The sequence below is a fragment of the Balaenoptera ricei genome, chromosome 3, assembly GCF_028023285.1.
Source record: "Balaenoptera ricei isolate mBalRic1 chromosome 3, mBalRic1.hap2, whole genome shotgun sequence".
Taxonomy (NCBI): Eukaryota; Metazoa; Chordata; class Mammalia; order Artiodactyla; family Balaenopteridae; genus Balaenoptera; species Balaenoptera ricei.
Window position 1 is genome coordinate 168023558 of NC_082641.1, and position 6792 is coordinate 168030349.

Consider the following 6792-nt stretch of genomic DNA (forward strand, 5'->3'; position numbering starts at 1 on the left):
TCTGAAACATTGCTGCTGGGAATGTAAATCAACACAATCACTTTGATCAATAAAAAATAATAAAAATTTTAAAAATACAATCACTTTGAAAAACTGATATGGCTTAAGTTTATAAAACTGTACTTTCATGCACCTTGGGAATAAGCATTTCCACTCCTAAGATGATACCTAAGAGTCACTATGCACAAATGTCCAGAAGATATGTAGAAGTGTGTTCCTAACAGCAGTCTTCATAACTGTGAAAAAGGAGAGGATAGCCAATGACAGAGAAGGGATAAATAAATTGAGCTCTACAGCATTGTAAAGAATGGGTCATAGATATAATAGATAAATAAATATTAGTAGCATAATGCCAAGTTTTTAAATTAAGAACCAGTATAATGCCGTTTAAATAAAGTTTCAGGAGAACACAACAAAATATTGTTAAGGCATGAATATGTCAATGATAAAACAACAAATGAAAGAAAGGAATCGTAAATACATACTTCATGAAGTTGTTATCCAAGGGCTGGTGACAGAGCATGGAGTAAATAGGACCACATAGATAGGTATAGTTATTGAAGATGTTCTGTTTTTTGGGATAGTTGTTCAGTGTGTAGGTAATCATTATATTATGTAAGTAACTAGAGGATTCTAAACAGAAAAATATCTCAGTTCTTTCCAAATTGATGTTGCATGTATTCTTTTCTCTGCAGTCAGTCATGACTCTTTCCCTCCTTCCATAATTTGGGTACATCAGAGAAATACTCTGTCTGACATATAGAGACGATCAATGCTATGTTGGAAGAAAGACTGAGAAATCATTGTGGGTACAAGAGAGACTGGCATTCCAGGTAGAAAGAACTGCAAGGCAAAGATGAAAACTCACAAATGAACTTGACAACGAGCTGTGCATGCAGATAAACACAGCCAAACAGCTAATTAAAGACCTCAGTAGTAAAATAAGAAATAAGTAAAATAAGAAAACCAAGTTCATGCCTTCTCCATCTTTGTTCTGAAGTGTCCACAGGCTGGGACCTGATGCCCTGAATACACATCTCACAGTCCACAGTCTGACCTTCTGCTCCTAAGTGCCCTGTGATCACATGAGTCTTCTTCAGGACCACAGGTGACACAGACCTGTCATGGTCACTACTGGTCACCTACCAAGTGGAATTGTTCCTTGGGCACCTGGACAGCTGCAGCCTCTGCAGGAGAAACTCCTAACTGGCTCTGTCATAGGTCTGTGAGCCTCTGCACAGATGCTTTGTCCCCGCACAGAGTAGGAACCAAAGTAGAATCTGGGCAGAGTCTACAAGAGGCATACAAAGGTTGCTGATTGCACTTTAGGGCCACCCTTTGGAAACCTTTCCTAGGTTTGGGCTCCCCTTTCAGGCTAATCTGTCTATTAGATGCCTGGAATGGTTTGGAACTGGGCTCAAAGGAATTCACAAGGTCCAGGAAGCAGCCTCTTTTGGTTGTACCACCTCCTCTCATGTTCCTCCACCTCTGGTAGAGCCTCAACCCATGTGATGCTTGCATGTTAAGACTTTCACCACCAGACACTGAGCAGGTTAGAGTGTGGACAAAGAAGCTGAGTGCCAGGCCTCCATCAGAGACCAGGCTAGGACTGGGGGTGCAGGTAAGCAGAGCAGGGAACCGGAGTAAAGGGAAGGAGGACAGGCAGAAAATGGGTTGCCTAGCATGGCTGAGTTTGTCCAGAAAACCCTCTGAAAGTGCCTTAACTCTAAAAGCAGTAGCTGAAGTGGAAAATGGGTGTGGTCCTTCCTTTACCCTGCAAATGTTTACTAAGCTTTTCAGTTGACATTGGGCAATGTTCTGTGGTGAGTGACAAGACTAGGTCTCTAATACCTTGGTCTCCTCAGGGCATGACATGTTCAGGATGGGGCAGGCATTCCTGGATATCAATATGGTCTCTGAAATGCACAGAGGCAAAGCACACATTTCCTGGTTGACAGAGGGAAGGAATGGCTCAGGAAATATCCTGTCTCCTGGTTCCACTCAGGTAAGCAAAAGTCCAGTTGGTCTAATAAACGATCTCCAGACTCTTATAAAGTTGAAATCTCCCCTGCCCTGGCTCAGTCCTTCCTTCAACTGAGACAGCTGCAGTGGGGTTAGGAAAAGAGTCAGCTCCTTCCCCTTTCTTCATCACACTTGACCCCATTACAAGGATGGGAGCTGGCTGAGAGGAAATATAAAGGGTAGGAACGACATACTTGGGTGAGACAATTTCAGTCCTACTGATGACCCCTGGTGTAGTGAATTGTCCCTCACATAGGAGGGACCATGGTAGGGGTGGGAGTGGCTCACACTAACATCCCCATTAGAATCTCAGGGACAGGCACAGCCCAGACCCACAGGCCTCCTACTTCCTGTTCAGGGTTTACAAATGGTGAAGAAATCCACCTTTTTTTGGATGAGGGTATCTTACCCAGGAAGACCAAGTCCAGAACCATAGTTGGCTTAAAGTGAAAGCACATTCTCTTGCAAAGGGCTCACTAAAAAGTGATCCTTGCCTTCCCTTCTCCTCACCTGTCAGTCATTGTTTTCTGAGCCAGGGATGGAATCAAGGGTGGTAAAGCCAGGTTCACATTCTCTTAGCTGGGTAAGTGTTTCCTAACCTGTTATCGACATTGCAATCTCGGCCCAAACCTTGGAAAACAGACCCACTCTATCACCCTGTTACAGTGGAAGCTCTCAGAACATGTCCAGCAGCTACCTGGGCACCTTTGGCTCAGGGACAGCCCCAAGCACTGCCACTGACCAGGCATCACTGGCCCACAGTGCTTTCAATTCCAGGGTGAAAGAAACAAGGCTCTGGTCCTGGTCTGGTCTATGATATGTCTCTGGTAAGTGGTGGAATCTCGCATGTGATGACACCAGGGTATTCTTACCTACTGGTTGCCTTGATTGGAGGTTTCCTTTTGGGGGAAAAGGCATAAAATTTGGTCATCTGGTTTTGAGCCTACTGCCACTTTAATTGGACTTTTCCTTCTGGGTCAAGGAGTCCCTCGCCATCTGACGCTGCCTGTTTGGTAACTGGGAAACTCCCTGTTAGACCAAGTCTTGTTGGTATCCCCATCTGCAATGGTAGGCAGACAATCCTCCATTCTCTTGCTAGGGAACTGTGACCCTGAGAGACTACTGAGTATTGGTTCATCTGGTCCTGGTCTGTCTGTTTCTGGTAATATTGACCATAAATAAAAATAATGGATAATCAGGGCTCTGTTCCATCCTGTAGTCCCCTAGGGTGTATCGGTGGAAGACCTAAATAGACATTTCACCAAAGAAGACATACAGATGGCCAAGAGGCACATGAAAAGCTGCTCAACATCACTAATTATTAGAGAAATGCAAATCAAAACTACAGTGAGGTATCACCTCACACAGGTCAGAATGGCCATCATCAAAAAATGTACAAACAATAAATGCTGGAGAGGGTGTGGAGAAAAGGTAACCCTCTTGCACTGTTGCTGGGAATGTAAATTGATACAGCCACTATGGAGAACAGTATGGAGGTTCCTTCAAACACTAAAAATAGAACTACCATATGACCCAGCAATCCCACTACTGGGCATATACCCTGAGAAAACCATAATTCAAAAAGACACATGCACCCCAGTGTTCACTGCAGCACTGTTTACAATAGCCAGGACATGGAAGCAACCTAAATGCCCAACAACAGATGAGTGGATAAAGAAGGTGTGGTACATATATACAATGGAATATTACTCCACATAAAAAGGAACAAAACTGGGTCATTTGTAGAGATGTGGATGGACCCAGAGTCTGTCATACAGAGTGAAGTAAGCCAGAAAGAGAAAAACAAATATAATAATGCATATATGTGGAATCTAGAAAAATGGTACAGATGAACCTATTTGTAGGGCAGGAATAGAGATGTAGACATAGAGAACAGACATGTGGACACAGCAGGGGAAGGGGAGGGTGGGATGAATTGGGAGATTAGGATTGACATATATACACTACCATGGGTCAAATAGACAGCTAGCGGGAACATGCTATAAAGCACAGGAAACCCAGCTCGGTGCTCTGTGATGACGTAGATGGGTGGGATGTGGGGGCGGGGGGGGGGGCCAAGTAGGAGGGGATATAGGTATACATATAGTTGATTAATTTCTTTGTACCGCAGAAACTAACACAACATTGTAAAGCAATTATACGCCAATAATAAATAAATAGATTTGTTGCAGGCAGAAGAGTGGGTCCTGATAGATGTCTATATCTAGTCCCCAGAACCTTGGAATATGTTTCCCCACATGTCAAAAGGGACTTTGCCAGATGTGATTGAGTTAGGGATTCTCGATTGTCTGGTTGGGCTCAGTGTAATCACAACCGTCCTTAAGGTGTGAAAGAGGCAGGCAGAAGAGTTAAAGGAGTTGTGATGACAGGAAGAGAGGTTGGAGTGATATTCAATTGTTGGCTGGGGGCCCAAACCAAGGAATGAGGACAGCCTCTAGAAGGTGGAAGGGGCAAGGAAACAGACCCTCCCCCAAAACCTCGAGCCCTGCTTACATCTTGATTTTAGCACCATGAGACCCGTTTCAAAGTTCTGACCTCCAGAACTATAAGATAATAAATTTGTGTCACTTTAAGCCACATAAAATAAAATAAAAACTACAGCACAGAATTTTCAAAGATAAAAATGAATTTAACAATTTGTATCAAAGGAGACAAGTGCCATTTGTGTGGGAGAGGAGCAGAATGAAGGGATGGGACTTGATTCACTAATGAGCTAATATTAAAAACAACAGGTGTGCTGTGCACAAAACAAAGACAGTGCTTTGCCATGATCTGGACAGCAGGGCCAATTCAGCCTTCTGCACTGGAGGGCCCAAAAAAGTTAATCAATTTTGTTACCAGAGTTGCCACAGACCATTGCTCAAAACACACCAACACCTCCCTTGAACAGGAACTAACATATATCTTTAAGTCACAAGGTCTGGACACACACACACACACACACTCACAAAAGAAGCTGTATGAAGAGAAAAACAAAAACCAGATAGAACTAGCTAAAACCAAGATGGTGACAAATCTGACCTCTAACAGACCCTGAGTTTCATTCTACCCTGATTTTAGTGAATTAGGTACTAAACGACACACCTACCAGCGGTCATGATGGGAAGTCTTGGACCAAAAAGGACAGAAAAAGGATGACATCACATTTCCAGGAAAGCCCTGCCTCTCTTCCAGAAAACTAATGTATATGCCTCCCCATCATTAGTCTCACTCCTCCCACTCATTGTCCTTACTCATTAAAAGCAAATCCCTCTCACCATTAAGGTGATAGTTGTAAACTAAGTTTATAGTTGTAAACAAGTTCCTGCTTCTTTATTCTCTGGCCATTGAATAAAGCTTGCGCCGCTTCAATCTCAGCTTCAGTTTCATTTTGGCTATGAGAACTGAAACAGAAAAAGTACGTTCCCCGCCGAGACAGAGGACCTCGGCCAGTCTATGGCCTGAGTGGGGGGGGGGGGGGGGTCCATATGTCCTAATTTGGTAACAGTTTTAAAAGAAAGAAAAAAAAATCAGCTTAAAAGTTAAGGAGGGAGAGGATTCTTCTCTGGGGCTGTGAAGCCCAGTGGTGGCTGCATGCAAACCCTTGTTATGAGCTGGGAGGACTTCTGTGTGAGGTGGCCAGTGGGATTGTCAACTGTCATGAAACCGAACATGAAACCAAGAGCCTGGGCACATGGGCTTTCCTTCAGCATTCTCAGAGGGGACATTCCCGCTGACCACCCACTCTGTTACCCCAGCCCCCTTCCAGGGCAAGGGTGGGTATGGGTCATAAACTGCTCCTCTGTTCTCACATCTCCCACATCCTCAGGTCTTCCTCTCCCAGATTCCTCCTTTATCTCTTACTCAGAGCTTCCCCCCTGGAACTTCCCCAGGGTTAACACGGGATCTTCTGAAATGTTAGTCCTACACACATGCGGCTAGTGGGTGTTGAGGGAGGAGGCCCTGTGGAGGGAACCAAAGGGTCAGGAATGCGACAAGGAGACAGGAACTCCAGCTCTGGTCCCCACCCAGGCACTAACTGCATGTGGCCTTTGCACCACTGGGGGATCAGTGTCATTTTTTGGAGCAATGAGAACCCCCTGCAAAAGTCTGTGATCTGGCTACCTGGGAGGTTGGGAACGTGGAGAGCATGGGGCCCACGTGACCAAGGGGAAGAGGAAGGGAAGGAGGATCACACAGGAGACCAGCTGTGGCTGGCTTGGTGCCTGTGGCCCAGGACCCAGAAGAAGAGGTTTCGGGCAGGGTCAGTTCTCCTGCCCCCATAATCACCAACTGACCTGGGTCCCCCCAAGTGCTGGGAGTCAGCAGGACTGGAGGAGACAGGGGCTGTGAGAGGCGTGGATTACCTCTTAAGGACTGATATGAAGAAGACCTTATAGCATATAGTGCACTATACATTAATGAAGTAACTTATACGTGCTTTCTTATCGAATTGTATCAAGACATTTTCGAGACTGTATTGTGATTACTCCCTTCCCAGAGAGAACATCAGGCTCTGAGGGGACACACAGAGTCTCAGTATTGGAGCTAGTTTTCAGATGGGTTCCAGGGTTGTGAGATAATAAAAAATATATATTGTTCTCTGCACCCAGTTCCTGGCACAGAACTTCTGAAATCCTTATAATTTCCTAAGTGATAAGAACACTAGAAGCAACTCTTGTTCTAATATATTCTTTGACCCCTTCCTGGACACAAACTCCTAAATACTTTGAGGCAATCTGGGTACGCTCCTGGATGACTCCTGGGTGG